The sequence below is a fragment of the Thermobia domestica genome, chromosome 2 (genome assembly GCF_964235325.1).
Source record: "Thermobia domestica chromosome 2, izTheDome1.hap1.1, whole genome shotgun sequence".
NCBI classification, from domain to species: domain Eukaryota; kingdom Metazoa; phylum Arthropoda; class Insecta; order Zygentoma; family Lepismatidae; genus Thermobia; species Thermobia domestica.
In genome coordinates, this window is record NC_137455.1 from 94,533,384 (window position 1) to 94,542,636 (window position 9,253).

General features: G+C 37.8%; 1 protein-coding gene across 4 annotated transcripts in view; it reads right to left on the reverse strand.

Annotated features, from left to right (window-relative positions):
* Positions 1-8,803, reverse strand: part of LOC145674140 (uncharacterized) — a 76,659-nt gene extending 67,856 nt beyond the window's left edge. For 2 of the 4 annotated variants that reach the window (XM_081743983.1, XM_081743971.1), the window contains exon 1: positions 8,662-8,766. The gene's annotated coding sequence lies outside the window, so the exon portion shown is untranslated. Of the gene's footprint in view, positions 1-8,661 lie in introns of all 4 variants that reach the window. The other 2 variants (XM_081743974.1, XM_081743979.1) reach the window with 2 other exon arrangements.
* Between the last annotated feature and the right edge of the window lie 450 nt (positions 8,804-9,253).

Consider the following 9,253-nt stretch of genomic DNA (forward strand, 5'->3'; position numbering starts at 1 on the left):
TGAAATAAGTTATTTTCTAAAAAAAGAAATATTATATCACTGTTTCCTCTTCATGAGAGAACGGCTGTGTTTGAATATCATAACTTTGCCTTCAGGTGCCTTTTTAAGTTTTCAGTAAAGAAACCGATCCACTAAGGCTCACATGCTGTATTACTAAGACCGGCCATAAAACTGACGCTTAAGACGCGCTGTGCATTTTAGAACTATATCACATCTTAATAGTAATGAATTAATGTGTGTCATCTAATTTTCACACAGTAGTCACCTTGAACTACCAAATTTTGTACACAGATCTTCACCAAAATCACATACAAAGGCTTCTTTTTTCGAATTTTGGCTTGGTGAGAGTTTAGCACAGGGTCAAATGCATGCATAAAGGGAGAGGATAAATACCCAGGAGAACAGATATTAGTGGTGGTGAATTAGAATGTAGCATCCCTTTTGGCAGCGAGGCTATTGAGACGTGGCCCTACAGCTTAACGGGGGATCCGAAAAGCTCACAGAGGGAATCGAACTCGGGTCTCCCGCGCCACAGGCACGTATGTTAACCATATAACCATGACGGAGCTCGCGACGCATATGACTGTAAAATCCATAGTTTTCGAGGTCGCTGAGATTAATAGTGATACACCTGATGCCATTCAAGTCCAAGTTTAGCCACATTATCATGAAAGAAGGGACGAAAAGTAAAGTGTCCAAAACGACCGAGATTAGCGTTGCACCCATATTTCCCGAGATCACTAACCTGTGACTGGTGACAGTCCCAATTACATTTAAGCCCAAGTTTAAGCAAGAAGGGGCATGTCAGCTGGTCCGAGGAAGAGAATAGATCTCTGTACTCAACCATATAACCATACACGTTAAAAGCTCACCAAAGAAAATACATTAGGACAAAACCGACCACATGGTAAATACGTAGCAATACAAATATTTTGGCAATTTTTTCCCCCCAGAGAAACGGAAAAGCAAGATCACTTACATTTACAGTTATATATTTGATTCGTAGAGAACATTTACCAAATTTTGTTTTTTAATAATTGCCAAATTCCAGGAGTTGTCCTACGTACTCTTCCAAATTTTGAAAAGGATGCATCAATGTGCCCATGCCCTATGAAAGGAAATAGACCCCTATACTCAATCATATAACGTAATAAAACCTCGCTCAAAAAATTCCGAAATTTACATTTTTTATAATTTTTACCCATGAAAGGGAACGAGATGGACCACCCAAAGTTACAGAGCTAACCTGGTTCTACACTACAATATCAAATTTTTAGTTTTGGCATTTCCAAAATTTAGGGTGAGCCAAAATACCCACTTCCAAAATTTGGAGCAGGTGGTTCTATATGTCCCTAGGTTATTGATCCCGGCCGATCAAAAATTTTCGCTGACTCGACTAGATATACACTTCCCCGTACTATTATTGACATCCACAATTCGGTGGTTGTTACTAGTGGAGGATCCTAGTACAAATGGCCCAATCAGTAAATTTCCTATGTGCTCGATAGGTCCATGTTCGGAGATCTAGGGGTCCAAAATCATGCATTGGAAGTGGTTAGAATGTTCCTCAAACCAATCGCGCACCAATATGGTCCAATAACATGGCGCATTACAATTCTGGAAAATCCCATTATTGCCAAGGTACATAAAGCCCATAAACGGCAGCTGATGATCACCAAGCAGTGGAACATAGCGATAACCGGTCAAGTCAGTGTCCGTTTCAAGAGGATCTAAGAACCAAAACAATGCCTTATAAATACGCCTTAAATCATTATGAAACCATAACCATCTTCGAGAGTACCTTGTTAACAATTTAATCAATAATTTCCTTAGGTGTGCGAAACACCTAGACCCTACCATCCGCGTGTACCAACTGGAAACATGACTCATCTGACCACACTACATACTGTCAGTCATCAAAGGCCCAATCCATGTGTGTGAGAGTCGCAACTGCCGACAGTCAGAGGTTACTAGTGACACTCGTGTTAGTCTGCGACTGCGATACCCCATGGACACCAAATTGAGCTACACTAACTTTTGAGTCCTGCAATGATTCGTACTTTAAGATCACGCACTGTTATTTCTCTGTTTGTCCGTACGATTAGCCTTAAACGTCGGCCGTCACGGTTATTCAGCGCATGTGAACGGCCACTGCGTTGTTCCTGATAAATTGTAATGCCTCCAATGCAGTACTTACGGTCTTGTGAAATGAGAACATCAATGTTCGGATGACTACCGAATCCGAATGCCGACTATCATTCCACACTCAATTGCCGAAAATTCCCGTCAATTTGCCATTCCAACGGTTACAACGTTTCACTGTACTCATAGAAGTCTAACTGACAACAAAGAAACAGCAGAACGACATATTAAATGACATAAATTAAAAAAGAAAAAGAAAGAAACTTATAATAATAATACTACTAATAATAACAATGTTAAAAACTTCAGAGGAAGAAAGAAAAAGAAACTATAATTTTCTTCTCTGCTCATTTTCTTGTATTTTTAAAATATTTTTCTTTTCGATTGAGATAATAATATAATGCTCTTTCTCTCATCATTAAAAAAAGGAAGAAAGAACAAGTTTATTGCTTATTATTATTATTATGTCTGTTTTGATAAATTTTCTTTTTTCTACTTTTCATCTCCTTCGCCCCCTTAAAATTCTTTTTTTCTTTTCCCCTTTAATTAAGATTTTCCTTTCTCTCTCCCCCCAACTTTTAGTTTCTTTTTTCTCTTCTTTAGAAGGTATCGCTCTCGCTTTCTCTCTCGCTCCTTCTCCCTCTATTTCTCCGCAACAATCAAAAAAACGTAAGCGAAAAAATAGAAAAATAAAAGAGAAAAAAGCAATCTTTCTTTTTTTTAGTTTTTTAAAGAGAGAGAAACGACAAAATTGAGAAGAAATAATTATTTTTGATTTTTTTTGCGCTCAACGAAAAGAAAGAAAAGAGACACGTATAAAAAATTAAGAAAATATATTTTTAAAACTAAAGTTTTCCTCTTCTTTTTAGTTTATTTTTATTGCGAAAAACTTCTTTTTTAGTTTATTTTATTTATTTATTTCCTCTTCTTCATCTTTTTCCTTTCCTTTCTTTCTTTCACGTTTGATTTTTTTTAAGAAAAGAAAAGAAACTGTATCAAGAAAGGAGAAAGTTTATATACAAGGGTGTATCCAAAAGTTCCAGGACAGTGCTTATAACATGCAAACCGCTTGCAGTTCACGAGTTTCCCGCTAGGATGTGTTGCAGTGGTGTCTTGTGAACTAGTATGCCGAGTAGCGTGGTTAGAAGTAGAAGCGTTTGAATGTTGCACGTGTTTTCGTGTGTGTGTTGCATTAGCCGTCTGCGATTTTTCTTATCTCGTTGGTATGGCGGAAGTTGAAGAACAAAGGGTGTGCATCAAATTCTGTGTGGCATTGGGTATAACGGGAAGTGAAACTTATGAAATGTTGAAACACGCTTTTGGTGATTCGTGCATGAGCCGTAGCCGAATATTTGAGTGGTTTGGACGTTTCAAGAAAGGCAGAACATCGACTACTGATGATGATCGATCCGGTAGACCGTGCACGGCTACAATCTCCTCAAAAGTGGAAGAAGTGAGGGCGGCTGTGAACATGATCGTCGACGTACCATAGATGGTATCTGTGCAGAGGTTCGAATTGGGTATGAACTTGTCAGCGAATTCTCACTGAATAGTTGAACATGCATAGCATTGCAGCGAAGTTCGTGCCTTTAAAGTGGCGCAGTTTTTAGCTAAGAACAACATCACAGTGTACAACGATATTGTATATTATGCGATAAATAACTTCCATTTTCGTATTTTGATTTTGGGCAACAGTGCGTAAAAGTACACACTCTGTTAAGTAGAAGAAAAAGAAGAAGAGATAATATGACGTTGATTCTAAATATAAAGAAATAAGAGTTAATCGTAGTAGCTGGAAAATCTATGTTGGTTTTAAATGTGTAAAATTGTACTCTTAGTTATTGTAATAGTAAATAATTGTTTAAAGGTTACTATGACGACCGAAAAAGAAGATTATTATTAATGAAGTTGTGAAAGAATAATAAAAGGTAATAGAGATATAAATGACGTGTCTGATTTAAATTGATCGTATTGATGAGTTGTTAAAAATTTTACGAACTGTAGGCTAAATGTAACGTGAAAAAATAATAAGTTAATAATCATTACATTTTAGGTGGTGGTTCCTATATACGTTACAAGTGGTTCCCCATCCCCCATACTCACCTTACCTGGCCCCTGTGACTTTTTTCTTTTCCCCAAGCTGAAGCTTTGGATGAAGCGGCACCATTCCAGAAATTCAAGAAGAATCGCAGCAGGTACTTGACAATATTCCAAAAAATGACTTCTAGAAATGCTTCCAAGCATGGCAGAAACGCTGGGACCACTGTATTAATGCAAAAGGGGAGTACTTTGGAAGTGATGGAGGAATAAAAGTAAAAAACTTACATTTTACAGATTCAGTCCTGGAACTTTTGGATACATCCTTGGTATTAGGGATGGCCAAATCTTTCCGGAATCAGAAATATTCCGGATTTCGGAAAATTTCCAGAATTCAAAAAATTCTCGGATTTCGCATAAATTGCTACAAAAAGTCTAATCTCCAAATAATATATATATATATACACGCAGTATGTTAATGCACTATTTTGAAAATAAATGAGCGATACAGGGAAAACCATCAGTCATTTTCATTCAAAAATTTTGTTTTTTGTGCCAGTCTGAGCAGCTCAACCTTCGTGGTAAAGAGCTATTCACGTTTGATGATTTGGTGTGCAGGGAGAAGACTATGGAGCGTGAAATATAAAGTAGGGATGACCACAAAGTTTCGGTTTCGGCGGAACCGATTCTCGATCCGGTTTTCAGAACCGGTTCCAGACCTGGATCCGAAAACCCGGTTTCAGAACCGGATCTAGACCAGGATCCGAAAGATCCGTAAACGAGGCACAAAGTTCCCCTTCAAAACACTGTAAAAAGGACCATGCGCTTGTGCCCTCTCCGCCCAGACCCGCCTGTGCCCCCGGAAAACCACCAGTGGATGTTTAGCCGAACAAGTATGCCACTTTGCCTGTTTAGCCAATGAGTTTACCTGTTACCCAGTTTGTTTAGTCAAATGAGACAAGTGTCCGCCGCCTGGGCGTCTGCCTGTCGCTTCCACCATTTCATCTAGCACACTGTTCACAACCTGCCAGCAGCTCGGGTTTAGCGTAGGGATGGCGACAAATTTCTGCAACCGGTTGCAAACCTGGATCCTAAAAACCGATTCCGGAACCGGATCCGTTCACAGTCGAAAACCGGTTCTGGGCATCCCTAATATAAAGGTGCTATATGCAGTGGATGCTTCGTACACAATGGTTAACTTACTTCCGATGGTTTTAGCACAGGTACTGCGGTGGTTCAGTGGTAGAGCGTTCACCACTGGGGTCGGGCCCCAGGTACTATCCCAGTTGGCGCCAAGTGGGCTTTATGGTGAACACCGTCTGCATGGGTTTTTAGGGGTTCTCCAGTTTCTTCCCACTTCATTCATTTCACCATTCCATTCATTCTTACACTGCCGTCTCCTTTAGACTACACACCATTAGCGTGGGGCGTAAAACTGATTTTTTTTTTTTTTCTTTATACACTTTCCAGTATTTTAAATCGTACATCAAGTCACTGGAATCTGATCAGTGGTAGAGCGTTCACTTCTGGTTCTTGGGGTCCTGGGTTCGATCCCATCCCTCGCTAAGTGAACTTTGTGATGCATAAACACCGTGTGCGTGGTTTTCCTCGCAGTTTTCCCGCTTCCTCTCACTTTTTCATTCATCACTGTCTTCTTTAGCCTAACATAATCGTGGGACGTGAAATTCAAAGATTTAATTTCATTTCACTGGAATTTGTATGAAAAGAGGGTTGTTATTTTACCACTAAAATGGTGCTGGTGTACTTCAGGCGGTTTTTTCGAGTTGGACCCACCTGAAAAATCTACCTGGGTTTTTCTGCTGATCAGGATGCTTTCACGTTAAGGTATACAACAACATAAGAATTTTATAAACTTCTGAATGCACTAAATGAATTTAAAAAATGATTTAAAAAACCCTTAGCTTGAGGAAATTATAGAACAAATTAATGTATAGATTATGCTTATAGCCTGTTTGAAGTAAGATATGCAATTTTATATTTTAGAAAATACTTTCCGTGAAAAGTGTGCTCGCTGACTCGGCGACACCGAGGGACGTTATCCCTCATCGGGTTTAAGGCCATAGGTGTTGGTACTAAAAGTAAATATGTAGTGCATTATTATTGTTTTATTACCTTTGATGGTAACACAAGTATTCTTCAGTAAAATTTGGTTTTCCAACAACAACAGTTTAGTTCAGTTATTTGTTGCTACTCTTCAAATAAGCATTCTGTAGAATCAACACCAGCAATAGCGTTAAAATTCTTGTCAAATTTAAGAAGCTTAATGCTCGGAGCTCCGAAGATTACGTAACTCTTACTATTTCAAAAGCAGAATTCAAACTTCTTTACTAGTGGAAGTTTCGATGTACACCAAGAAAAAGTTGCATTTTCGAATAAAAAAAAAAAAAGACGCGAAAGAAGTGCTCGGAAAATTCCCGCAATTCAACGCACAAAGCGTCGCAACTGAATAATTCAACAATAACACTATTTTACGCTGGAAGATATTGAATTTTCTTAAAGACATTTTGAAACATTTACTTTAAGAAATATGAATTATGACTGTCTTAATTGTTTTAATTTAATTTTCTGGAAAGAGCCGTCTTGCAACAAGTGCTCGGGATATTCCCGTAATTGAACGCACAAAGTATCGGAAGTGAACTCCAACCAGTGGCGGCGGTTGAACGTTAAAAGTGGGAGGAGGCAAGACATGATCTGAATATTTGATATCAATGTTAGTTTTCCTGGTTGCTTGTAACACTTTGTTTGAAGAAAGGTTGTATAACTATTAGGATACTGTCTTCTTCAGTTATACCGTAAATCTTGTTTCATATTTTAAGTAAATTAACAAGAGCAACGCACGTAGATACTAGCCCTTTGTACTCTTAAACAACGAAGTGTAAGAAGATTTGATTCCTTGCTCATGAATATCTGTCTGGAAAATTGTGTGATCAGATTAGGGGCCTATTTAATAACAAATTTGCAAAACAAATAAAACAAAAGGATAATATTAATCAATTAATCATAGTAATGAATAATGAGGCTTGTTTTGCAAAAGTTATACTGAAACTGGAAATTAATTAACAACTTATATTTTTAATTCCACGAATGCTATTATATGTGTTATTATTCTTAGAATGACAGTGAATACTATAAGCACACGCTACGACATTTAAAGAAATACTTTTGCAGCTTCCCGAAACATGTTCGCTGCCATTACGTACAGTTTTCACTTTCTTGGAATATATCAAAACTAAGCAATACTTCGAGTCACTCCACATTTCAGTTATACAAAATAATCCTAAAACCTAGAATTATGCTCAATTCACTAAATTTAATTGTATATACAAAACTGTATATGTACACCCCTAAACTCGTATATTACACTGCAAAATTAATATTCCTTACTGAGCTCCTTCGTGGCTAAGCGGTTAGCGTACGCGCCTTAAACGTGGGAGACCCGGGCTCGATTCCCGGGGGGAGCTCACGTGGTTCGGACTCCACGTTGATCATTAAGTCCACGTCTCATATAACTTCGCTGCTGAACAGGATGTTAAACTGAAAAAAAAAAAAATCAAATCAAAATATTATTATTAGAAAGAAGAAAATACATTTTAGGAACTGTCGATTTTTGTACAATTAAAGAATAACTTGTGAAGGACTTCTTTTCTTGCGAAATGTTATCTCAGTTAGTTCCAGAGCGGCTAACTAACATATCGATCAATTGCAAAAAGAAATGAAAGTACGCTCGAATTGTGGCACTCCAATAGGTTAATTTTTGGGCCATTTTTAGTGGCAGTTCAAACGCAATTCCTGTAGCTTTCTTAATTCCACAGGAAGACAACCAATACGTACTCATAGAACGACAAATATTTTATGGCACCATTTTTATTCTATGAACCAGTAACACCTACAAAACTCTATATTTCCAAATGAAACTAAAGTTATGTTTAATACGAGTAAAGACATGTGGAAGTGGGTACTATTTGGAACACGCGGAAGGTTCGATCAACAGTATGCCAATTTTATCTCGAGAACATAACCCAGCGAACCCCTGCGGGGCTTCTAACCCATTCCTACTTCTACTACTACTTATGCTAGGGATCCGTATAATAAAACTGCACGTTTTAATGTTTTTACTCCTTTTTTGTAGGTATGAAACTGGAGGGGCAACTCTAAACTTAAGCCCTGATGGCCCCCTTGAATTTTAACTATGCCGAAATATTTTCATGCCCATCGGAAACCTTATATAATTTTCAACAATTCTTTCTAGTGGTGCGCCAAAATTGAAACAGTACGTTAAAAATTACATGAAAAAATTAGTAGATACACAAGAATGCATTAATGTTCATATCACAATACAAATTAGTACGGAACCCTTTGTCTCAGAGATTTAAACCATGCCGGTGAAATGGCACACTTTTTGAAAAATATATGATCCTAGAGCGTAACACGACTTGTCATATATACTAGAAATACACACACACAAATAAGCTTATATTATAGTAAACAATCTACTTGTGTCATGCTTGCGCTACTTTTTAAGTAATGATTTGTTGAATCCTTCTGCTTCAAACAAATCTCCTTTCAAGATATTGAGAGAATGATGGGTAATTAAAGCGCGATTGCGATTGCGAGATGTTACAATCGAAACGTTTCGATTGTTTGAACCTCTCGAGACATTTCGATTGTGATTTCTTTAACGAGAGGTTATTAGCGATGTTCTTACCGAGAGGTTCTGACCGAAATGTTTCTAACGAATTGTTTCGTTTAGATGTGGCATCTATTCTCGTACTAGACAATCGAAGGTTCTAAACTAGATGTACGAAGGGCGGGCATTTATGCTAGTCTATATATATATATATATATATATAAATGAAAGTGTGTGTGTGTGTGTTTGTGTCCTTTATGGACTCCTAAACCATTCATCCGATCGCCATGAAACTTTGGGAAGTTGTGAGTACGTTCCCGGGAAGGTTTTGGCATATTAAATGTATCCTCAGTGGCGTAGACAGTATTTTTGGGGTGGACCTCACTTATAACCACCCGATCGCAATGAAACTTTAGTAAGTTGTTC